Source organism: Phoenix dactylifera, chromosome 9, assembly GCF_051530095.1.
Source record: "Phoenix dactylifera cultivar Ajwa chromosome 9, Ajwa_hap1_PhDact_Kaust_v1.1, whole genome shotgun sequence".
In the NCBI taxonomy this organism is placed as follows: Eukaryota; Viridiplantae; Streptophyta; class Magnoliopsida; order Arecales; family Arecaceae; genus Phoenix; species Phoenix dactylifera.
In genome coordinates, this window is record NC_143198.1 from 13,017,995 (window position 1) to 13,029,745 (window position 11,751).

The following is an 11,751-nucleotide window of genomic DNA, read 5'->3' on the forward strand; positions in this document are numbered from 1 at the left end:
TCACCATGGTGATTTAGGTAGACCCCCAGTTATGACACTTCGAAAATACTTACACCCTACTAGGACTAGTCAACCTTCATGCATGATTATTCTTGAAAACGTTGGACACTTTGAAATCAAACCAGGAGTAATTCAATTGCTGTCCAAATATCATGGGATGGAATCCGAGAACCCTTATCTTCACCTTAAGGATTTTGAGAAAATTAGCATCACATTTAGAGTGCCAAATGTATCGGAAGACGTCCTTAAATTGACCTTATTTTCTTTTTCCTTAAAGGATAAAGCCAAAACATGGCTGAACTCCTTGAGACCTAGATTGCTAGGAACATGGCATGATATGCAAAGAGAATTCTTGAAAAAATTCTTTCCCGCACAAAGGACTAATTTTTTGAAAAGGCACATTAGTAATTTCCAACAAAAAGACCATGAAACATTTTATGAATGCTGGGAGAGATTTAAAGAATTGCTTCTCTCTTGTCCTCATCACGGGTTTGAAACATGGAGAACCATTAGTTTCTTTTACGAAGGGTTGTCTCCACAGTTAAAACAATTTATAGAGACTATGTGCAATGGTTTATTTTTGGAAAAGCAACCCGATGAGGCATGGGATTATTTAGACTCTCTCGCAGAGACTGCACAATTATGGGATACAGGGGATAGAGTGAATAAACCTTTGCCTAAGCCTACTAGCATTGGACACGGGGGCCTTTACAACCTTAGTACGCAGGATGATATGCAGGCTAAAATGGCAGCCCTTACTAGGAAGGTAGAGGAAATTGAACTTAGAAGGATTAAACCCGTCAAGACCGTAGAACATAACAGCGAGTGTTGTAGGATTTGTGAGATGCCCGGCCATCTCACAACTGATTGCCTCACAATACCCGCATTCAAGGAAGTCTTGCACGATCAGACCAATGTTATGAATACCTATCAAAAATCTTTTAATAATCCTTTTTCGGATACTTACAACCCTGGATGGAAGAACCATCCAAATTTCAGGTGGAGGAATGACCAACCTCAACAAGTATATAACCCAACTCCTCCACCTCCGCAACCTCATTATGCACACACACACCCTCAAAAACCCAGTCTCGAAGAAACTTTGCAATCTTTCATGCAAGGTCAAGCAAAAATCAATGATGAAATAAGAAATCAACTGACAACGCTGACCACTGCTTTAAGTGCTCAAGAGAAGCGTAAGCTACTAGCTCAACCACAACCTAACCCTCAAGTCTATGGCGGTAGCAATGCATCATCTTCAACTTCGCATAAAGAACAAGCGAAGAGTATAATAACTTTGCGAAGTGAAAAAGTTATTGACCGACCAGTCCCAGAACAAACACAAGTCATACCTAATTCTAACCCTCCCAAGACAAAAGAAAAGGATAACGAAGAAACTGAAGCACCAACATCTACTGAAAAATTCAAATGTCCTTTTCCAGCACCATTTCCACAAAAATTAAAACCCTTGCAAAAGCTTGAACCAAACTCTGAAATTCTTGAGCTTTTTAAGCAAGTAAAAATCAATGTACCTCTTCTTGATGCAATCAAACAAGTGCCTTCATATGCAAAATTTTTGAAGGATTCGTGCACTGTCAAACGTCGATTAAATGTCAAGAAGAAGGCATTTTTGGTTGAAAATGTGAGTGCGATTATACAGCATAACATTCTTCCTAAATATAAGGATCCAGGTTGCCCAACTATCTCATGCAGCATTGGCAATTTTAGGATTGAGCAAGCATTGCTAGATTTAGGAGAGAGTGTGAACTTGTTGCCATATACGGTATATGAGCAACTCGGTTTGGATGAGTTGAAGCCAACAACTGTCACCTTACAATTAGCTGACAGGTCAGTGAAGGTCCCTAGAGAAATTATCGAAGATGTGTTGGTCCAAGTAGACAAGTTCTATTTTCCTGTTGACTTTATCGTACTGGACACACATCCAGCTTCCAATTCACCATCTCAGATTCCGGCCATCTTAGGACGTCCATTTCTTGCAACTTCTAATGCATTGATCAATTGTAGGAATGGTGTCATGAAGCTTTCTTTTGGCAATATGACCTTGGAACTGAACGTCTTTAGTATAGGCAAACAACCCAGTGATCATGAAGAAAGTAAAGAAGTTGAATGGGTTGAAACCATTGCGGAAGAATATCTATTAAAAGAAACATTTACTGAATCGGCCGACAATGGTTTAATAGATTGGTGTTCCGAAGGTACTGCTGATGATGTGGTCCCACCTGTTTTAGATAATTCGAATGTCATGATGGTCAATGGGTGGAGACCGAGAATAGAGGAATTTGAACAGTTGCCACCTCGAGAAGCAAAGATAGTACCATCCCATGAACAAGCACCTAAGCTCGAGTTGAAACTTTTACCGAAGGAACTCAAGTATGCCTTTCTTGGACCCGAGGACACTTTTCCTATAATCATCTCATCTGATCTTGATCATGCCCAAGAAAGAAAATTACTTGGTGTTCTAAAGAATCATAAAGGAGCTTTAGGGTGGTCTATTGCCGACTTGAAGGGGATTAGCCCTTTAATTTGCACGCACCGGATATATTTGGAGGACAATGCGAGAACCACAAGGCAAATGCAATGCAGGTTGAATCCTACGATGAGAGATGTGGTTAAAACAGAAGTCCTCAAGTTGCTTGACGTGGGTATTATTTACCCAATTTTCGACAGCAAGTGGGTAAGTCCTACTCAAGTCATGCCCAAAAAAGCGGGTTTGACGGTAGTCAAAAATGAGCAGGATGAACTAGTCCCGACTCGCGTTCCGACGAGTTGGCGCATGTGTGTTGACTACCAAAAATTGAATTTGGTCACTAGGAAAGATCACTTTCCCCTACCCTTCCTAGACCAAGTTTTGGAAAGAGTTGCAGGACACAAATTCTATTGTTTTCTCGATGGCTATTTCGGGTACTACCAAATCGAAATTTCACTTGAGGATCAAGAAAAAACTACTTTCACTTGTCCTTTTGGCACATTCGCTTTCCGTCGGATGCCATTCGGGTTGTGTAATGCACCTGCGATATTCCAAAGATGCATGCTCAGCATTTTTGAAGATATGAACGAGAAATTTTTAGAAGTGTTTATGGATGATTTCTCTGTTTTTGGCGATTCATTTGATGATTGCCTATCACATTTACAAGCAGTCTTAGCTCGATGTATGGAAAAGAATTGATACTGAATTGGAAGAAATGCCACTTCATGGTGCCAAAGGGAATTGTCCTAGGACATATTGTTTCATCGAAGGGCATGGAAGTTGATAGAGCTAAGATTGACCTAATCGCCAAGCTACCTGCACCCAAGACGGTTAGAGATGTTAGATCATTTTTGGGTCACGCCGGATTTTATAGGAGGTTCATCAAGGACTTTAGTATCATAGCTCGACCATTATGTAACCTCCTATCCCTTGATACACCATTCAATTGGACTGAAACCTGTCAAAAGGCATTCGAAAAGTTGAAGTCTATGCTAAGCACTGCACCCATCGTGCGACCACCTGATTGGTCATTATCTTTTGAGATCATGTGCGATGCTAGTGACTATGCGATAGGAGCTGTCCTCAGACAACGCAAGGATAATAAGCCATATATCATTTACTATGCAAGCAAAACTTTAAATGATGCCCAAATGAATTACACCACCACCGAGAAGGAATTGCTTGCAGTAGTATTTGCATTAGACAAATTTCGCTCTTATATCCTTGGTGCTCCTATTGTTATCTTTACGAACCATGCAGCACTAAAATATTTACTGGATAAGAAAGAGGCCAAACCACGCTTAATACGATGGATACTTCTACTCCAAGAATTTGACATCACAATCAAAGATAAAAAGGGAGTAAAAAATGTGGTTGCTGACCATTTATCACGGCTAGTTTTTAATGATTCGGTACCACAGTTTTCCATCAAGAACTCATTTCCTGAAGAGCAGTTGTTTGCACTTTCTACTATGCCATGGTATGCTGATATTGTAAACTTTCTTGTCACGAACCGGATGCCGGAGCATTGGGGATCGAATGATAAGAATAATTTTTTGCGTGAAATAAGGAGTTATTATTATGATGCCCCTTATTTGTTCAAGTATTGCAATGATCAAATCTTTAGAAGATGCATTTCGGATCATGAGATACAAAGTGTACTCTCTTTTTGTCATGCCAGTGCTTGCGGAGGACACTTTGCATCTAAGAAAACGGCAGCTAAGGTGTTGTAATGTGGTTTTTATTGGCCTACACTATTTAAAGATGCCCATGAGTTCTGTAGGATATGTGACCAATGTCAACGTGTTGGGAGTTTAACTCGTATGCAAATGATGCCTCTCAGCCCATTACTGCTATTGAAATTTTTGACATATGGGGCATCGATTTTATAGGCCCATTCCCACCGTCTTTTGGATATGAGTACATTTTGGTTGGTGTTGAGTATGTGTCCAAATGGGTAGAAGCTGTGTCTTGTCGAACAAATGACCACAAACTAGTTTTAAAATTTCTTAAAGAAAACATATTTTCTAGGTTTGGGATGCCCAAAGTTATAATTAGTGATGGAAAAAAATATTTCTGTAATAAATCTTTTGAGATCCTATTACGAAAGTATGGTATCACTCATAGAATTGCAACTCCTTATCACCCGCAGACTAGTGGCCAAGTAGAGTTAGCCAATCGGGAGATTAAATGAATTTTAGAGAAAACGGTGAATCCATCATGCAAAGACTGGTCTTTAAAACTTTCTGACGCATTGTGGGCTTACCGTACTGCTTATAAAACTATTCTTGGTATGTCCCCGTATCGGCTAGTCTATGGAAAAGCATGTCATCTACCTGTTGAAATAGAGCATAAATCGTATTGGGCCATTAGAAAATTAAACTTTGAATTGTCAGATGCTGGTTTAGCTAGAAAATTACAACTAAGTGAGTCGAATGAAATTCGTCGGGATGCGTATGACAACGCTAGACTTTGTAAAGAACGAATTAAAATTAGGCATGATAAATCAATTCTAAGAAAATCTTTTGAACCTGCACAAAAAGTTCTTTGTTATGACTCTCGCTTACATCTGTTTCCTGGAAAGTTACGATCAAAATGGACAGGTCCTTTCATTGTAAAAACTGTTTTTCCACATGGGGCAGTTGAAATTGAGAATCCACAGGATGGCAAAATTTTTAAGATAAATAGATACAGATTAAAACCTTTTCTTGAAAATTTTGCCGATGAAAAGGACTCCTTTTCCTTGGGGGAGCCTTCTTATGACTGAACTTGACGACAAAGGTATGTATATATTAGTTAGAATTATTTTTTTTCTTTTATTTTTCTTCTTATTTTGTAGGTCTTCTTTTCTGGATATCAACAGCTCAAGGTATTACTCTTCTCTCCAATATTATTTTCCCTATTGTCTTTCATATATCGTTTCTTGTATCTTTTACATTGAGGACAATGCATTGTTTAAATTGGGGGGAGGGAAATATTTTGCAAAAAAAAAAAAAAACTTGTTTTTGCATTTGATTTATTCTATTACTTTCTTTTCTAAGCAAATGCACGTGTATTTTCATATTAAGCTTGTGCAACTATTAAGGCAAGGAACACATGCATACTATGACTGATAAGAGACCTATTATTAGATTCCCACACGTATACTTAATAACAATAGAAAAGCCTCAAGAGTTCATATTTGTTAACTGCATTTTTGTTAGCTTTATCCGTAAAAGAAGTACGAGTATCCTTGTTCGTACCACAAGGTTCATGATTTGGTTTTCATATAAAGATAGAGATTGAATATCCCAGTTAGATTACTTAGGTGCCTTATGATCCGATCTTGGTTGACCTATAGTCACGATGCAGTCACATATATAATAAAAATATCTATATGGTTCAGTCTACCATCTCTTTTCTTGCATGATAAAAAAAAACCTTATGATGACAAGTCTGGCCTCGTGGCATAGTCTGGTTTAAGTAATTAAGTCCGAGGAGTGTTTCACCTAATGTCTTGAGCCAACTGGATCGGGGGTCATTGACTGAAAGCTCGCTACATGGGCCTTACTAAAGCCTAATGGGGTTGGACTATTGTAATCGTCATATGTGTTTAAAAATAAAAATAAGCATGAATAGGGTTGGTCGGACTGAACCTAGTGACATGTGGTAATGACTGGTTTGACTCCATTATGTTGGACCTCTGTGTACCCGAGTTGTTTAGTTGGGATTGATAGCTCTTTCTTTACATGCGAACCATTCTTGACAAATTTAGACAACATGTGATATTCTAAAAATTTGATGGATCAGGTTCTAACAAATTGTAGAAAATACTTATGAACTTGAGTAGTGCACCTACAACTCAGGCGGTGCCCGGTTGTGGTGGAGGTATTAGTACTCTGAGAAAGTCATGCGATTTCATGCACACTACATGATCATTTTTTTCCTTGCTTTGATAGTTGCCATGCTTGAAAATATATATCAATTAATTACATGTGTATTAGCTTAGAATTTATTTCACATTTTCTATTAGGATCTCATGTCATGTCATATCATTCATGATGTTTGTGGGTAGCATCCCTGAAAACCCTCACGAGACAACACTCGTCCACTAGGGTAACCTAGGGGTTTAATGGCTTGTTGCACGTGCTAAGTGCAATCGTGATTCCTACGAAAGTGAGTACTTATCTTAATTTTATGCAATTAGTTCTAATAAAATATCAAAGGATCAACCAACACATTTTGTACTCTCATGTTATTGTTTACTCTGAATTGCTAGAAACTAGCAATAAGCTAGTTGGGGGGTATGATGAGAGCACAAAAGTGCGATCTAAGTACCAATTAACTTAGCCTAATGCTAGTAAAATAATGATAAATGATAGGTGTTAACATTTACATGATTAAATATTTTATTCTTAGCACTTATTATAATTTTTATCATTATTTTATATAAATTTATTTCTTCTCAACTGCAGAACAGAGCCCAACTCTTCTTCAGCCCGCCTCACACATCCAAACCTCATTCGTCTGTGTCCCCGCTTCCTCCCAGCCATCTGCGAAGCAATGATTCTGCGATGCAGCCATCTACGACTTCATCCCACGCGTCCGCCCGCGTGGATCCTGCATCCGAGTCCCAGTTCACAGCAGTCTCCCGAGCATTTCCGCATCCAGCGCGTCCGTTCCTCCGAACCAGCTTCCGTGTCTGCTTCTCCCGAGCATCCCAGCATGCCACGTCCGATCCTCCTCGCATCCATCAGCCTCTCCCGAGTTCCAGCCACATCAGCTCCCAGTGTCCGCATGCAGCTCATCATCCCGCGAGCATCCCCGCGTCTTTCTCGCATCCCACGCATCTCAGCTTCCGTGTAACCTTCCAACGCATCATCCGAATCCCAGCGTGCGACCCCTTATCTCGATTCTCAGCTTCCTTCACGCGTTCGGAGATCCCGCGGCCAGCCGGGATGTATACTTCGAACGACCACCCAACCTTCCAGCGTCCGAGCTTCCTATCCATGTGTGATCAGCTCCTTCCGTTCGCAAGCATCTCCATCCCAGCAAAGATCCTTTTCTCCCGCGATTCTCTCGCATCCACTGCTTCCGAATCCGTATCTCATCTAGATCTCAGCCTTCTGTGATCAGATCTCCCAAGCTTCCATGTTCCAGCCTCCTCAGATCCCGTCCAGCGTGTCTCACAATCCCCAGCATCCCGAGCTCGCGATCCAGCCGTCCGTGGCAATTCTCCTGCATCTGATTCTTCCGCACGCACAGCTTCATCCAACCGAACGCATGCCCCTTCCGCGTCTCAGTCCCCAGCAAAGATCCCATTTCATCCACGCGTTTACAGCACATATCAACTGCGATCAACCATCCGTGATCAACCTTCCAGCTCTCAGAATCCACAATCAAATCTCCCCTCTGCATCCTGACTTCATCCAGCGCTCATTCAAGGAAAAGAAACAGAGCCTGAGCCGTATTCAAAGAAAAAGAAAAAAAAAGGGAAACAGGGGATGCCCTGTTTCCGAAAAGGAAAAAAAAAAAGAGAAAGAAAAGGGGGACTAATGTTTAAAATGAGTGGCTGATTTCTTTGGAAGGGTGATGGAGGAACCTTTGATGTATTGCTCGTTGAAGTAAACTCTAAACTTTTGCTTTGAATGATTTATATTTATTGATATGTTCTTGATCCATGCATAGTTATTTCGTAGATAGCTTTTTAATGGATTATGATTATTGATATATGGATTGCTTTAGTATTTGATTCGTCGTAGACGTAGAAAGCACGATGAATACTTAGAAATTAAGTTTATATGTTCATGAAACATATACCATGATTAGATCTATCCTACAGTTAATCTTTAATCAAGAACCATAGAGTTTATTTCTTGGATGCAATATCATCAAGGAGGATTTCAGATCCCTACCATCTTTATTTCATAGAACTTTATTTATTGATATATTATTCTCTGCTTTTAATTTCTGAAAATCAAAACATCATCTTAATCCACAAATTTATTGAATTAATTAATCTGAAATTATACAAAATAATCTCATATATATTTTGTTCCCTGAGGATTCGACCTCGGACTTCCGAGAATTTACTACTTGTGCGATTCTCCTATACTTGGGAGATTAGTTTCGCGAAAGCATTTTTGCGAACGTGTCAAAACTGTTTCTTGCGAACGGTGGTATGCTGAGAACAGCTATCTATGGGATAAGAATGGATCATGAACGATAAGATTTTGGAAGAGGAAATCTGGGAATGATTCGGTTTGAAGTTTTTATTCAGCTGGGGATAGGCCAACGGTTGCTAGATGGCTGGGAGATTATCCAGAAGAAAGGGAACCCATCGTGAAGCTCAAGATGCTCACGGAGATGCTGCTTGATCCGATCCGCGACTGAAGCAGGGGAATGTGTTTGAATGCTGTGAAACTTGGGAGGATGAAGTCAACATGAAGAACAAAGGCTGGGATCTAGAGAAGGTTCAGATAGGATGAAGTCAACATGAAGAACAAAGGCTGGGATCTAGAGAAGGTTCAGATGATGCAGATGACGTGGAAGATGAACACAGGTGTTGACCCCCTAATGGATTTTGATGAATACAAAACACTAGAGTATAATTCCATTTATCTTAACAATTTAATTGAGAAATTCATGTGTTTTATTAAGAATATTGTTAAGAAATGTCTAGGCAAGTTTCCATAATTTTTATGAATTTATTGAAGAATTTTTTGAGATGAAAGAAAAAGTTTAGGGACAGCCGAGACGTCTCCTGATAGTCTCAGAGACGTCTCTGGCACAAACAGGAAGAACTGGCACGTCTGGAGACGTCCCCGGCACCTGCCGAGTCGTCCCCGCGATAGCGGAGTCGACTCTCTCAGTAGCGGAGTCGACTCTCTCAGTGGCGGCAGAAAGGCAGTTTTCAAGAGACATGCGCGAGACGTCCCCACCATACGCGGAGTCGTCCCCGCAAGTAAAAAGCAGATCTCCGGAGTCGTCCCCTAGATAGCGGAGACGGCTCTCTCAGGGTTTTCCAGAGAATGATTTTTTCGGTGATAAGGCAGCGGAGACGTCCCCTGAAAGAGCGGAGTCGACTCTCTCAGGGAATTCCAGAAGACATGTTTTTCTGAGATAAAGAAGCGGAGTCGTCCCCGAGGGAGCGGAGTCGTCCCCATTCAAAAAGTGCAAACAAGCCGAGACATCCCCGTAAAGTGCAGAGACGACCCTCTCAGCAAATCAGAAAGGCAAGGATTCAAACGGTACAATTTCAGAGTCGTCCCCGTAAAGAGCCGAGTCGTTCCCAGACAATGTAAAAAGTAAAATCTTGTAGCCGAGACGTCTCTCGTTGAAGCGGAGACGTCCCCGGAATGCCTGGGATGCGACTGACAACTTTTCAGGTTTGGTTTGAATTTCAAATCTCCTTCACTTTATCTCTAACGACTATATTTGCTTTTTGGGCTATAAAAGGGACCTCTTAAGTGCTTCTAAACAACTCTTCACCAACCCAAAGCAAAATCATTCAAGAGAGAAGAAAGAAAAAGAGGTTCAAGGGAGTTAGTGCATTCAAGTGAAGAAATCAAGTGCTTTCAAGCTTCCCAAGTGATTTCAAGCTCAACTACTCTCTTCCGCTCGTGCATTCAAAGCTCACACTCAAACCTACGCGATCCACATCGGAAGAATCACCATTTCCCACGCTTCCAACGGCAAAAGGATTCTTCCGAGTTCTATTGTTTATCATTGTCATATTTGCTTATTTAGAGCTTTCCAATTGTTTGTAAAACTCTTTTAACATTGTGCTTGTTCCAGTCAAGGGACTTGGAACAAGGGAAAGGCGTCCCAAGCCTAGGTTAAATTGGGGGTTTTAGGGTTTGTTGTGAGCCCGGTGTAAAACAACGAGTTGGGTAGTGAACTCGCAAAACTACCGTACTGTAATCGTGGATTATAGTGGAAATTCCCAAAGGTGCTTTGGGGAGTGGATGTAGGAGCAGTGGAGGCTCCGAACCACTATAAAAGCCTGTGTTTGCGATTGGTTGTCTTCATAGTTTTATTCTTGCTTTAGCTCTTATATTTGTGTGTTTTACTTTTAAATAGTCAAAAAGTTTTTAAAACACCCAATTCACCCCCCTCTTGGGTGACCATCTCTGGGCAACAAGTGGTATCAGAGCGGGTGCTCTGTGTATTTCTTGAAAGACCTAACTGTCTTAGCCAAAGATCTAGATGGCAACACCCTTTAACAATGTTCCTGCCGAGGGGCAAGCAACCAATAGACCTCCACTCTTCAATGGGACAAATTATACCTATTGGAAGACTAGAATGAGAATCTTCATTCAAGCACAAGACTATGCCTTGTGGAGGGTTATAGTCAAGGGACCACAAGAACCATCACACATGGTTAATGGCATTCGAGTTCCCAAACCTGAAGAGGATTGGGATGAGAATGATGATAGGATGGCTCAACTCAATTCTAGAGCCATAAACTCATTATTTTGTTCTTTAGATGCAAATGAGTTTAATAGAGTCTCCACATATAGTTCCGCTAAGAAAATATGGGATAGGCTTGAAGTTACCCACGAGGGTACAAATCAAGTCAAGGAGTCCAAAGTGAACATTCTAGTTCACAAATATGAGTTGTTTAAGATGGAACCCAATGAAACCATCACATGCATGTTTACACGCTTTACCGATATAATTAATGGTCTAAAAAGTTTGGGTAAATCTTATACTAACCCGGAACTTGTGAGTAAAATTCTCAGGTCTTTGCCAAAAGCATGGGAAGCAAAAGTCACGGCGATCGTAGAAGCCAAAGACCTCAACACCTTGGGGCTAGAACAACTTTTGGGCTCATTAATGACGCATGAGCTCACGATGAAGCAACATGGCGATGATTTGCCAAAGAAGAAGACAATTGCACTCAAGGCTACTTCGAGTGTGTGTGAAGAAGAAAGTAGTGAGAGTGAGGAAGAAAGTGAGGACAAGGACTTGGGTTTGATAGTTAGGAAGTTTAAAACATTCATGAGGAAAAAGAAATCCTTCCCTAGGAAAAAGTTTGGAGGGAGAAATGATTGGGAAAAGGAAAAAGAAAAAGAAAGAGACCCAATCATATGCTATGATTGCAAGAGACCGGGACACATTCGTTCCGAATGCCCTCAACAAAAGAAGTACTTTGGAAAGAAGAAGAAGAAGGCATTGAAGGCAACATGGGATGATAGTGACACATCATCCTCCGAGGAAGAGAAGGAAGAGACCGCCAATTTATGCTTCATGGCGTTCGAAGACGATGAGGTATGTCAAAA

General features: G+C 40.7%; 1 pseudogene; it reads right to left on the minus strand.

Annotated features, from left to right (window-relative positions):
* Nucleotides 1–394: 394 nt before the first annotated feature.
* On the minus strand, nucleotides 395–492 carry LOC148702456 (small nucleolar RNA R71; annotated as a pseudogene).
* Nucleotides 493–11,751: the final 11,259 nt, after the last annotated feature.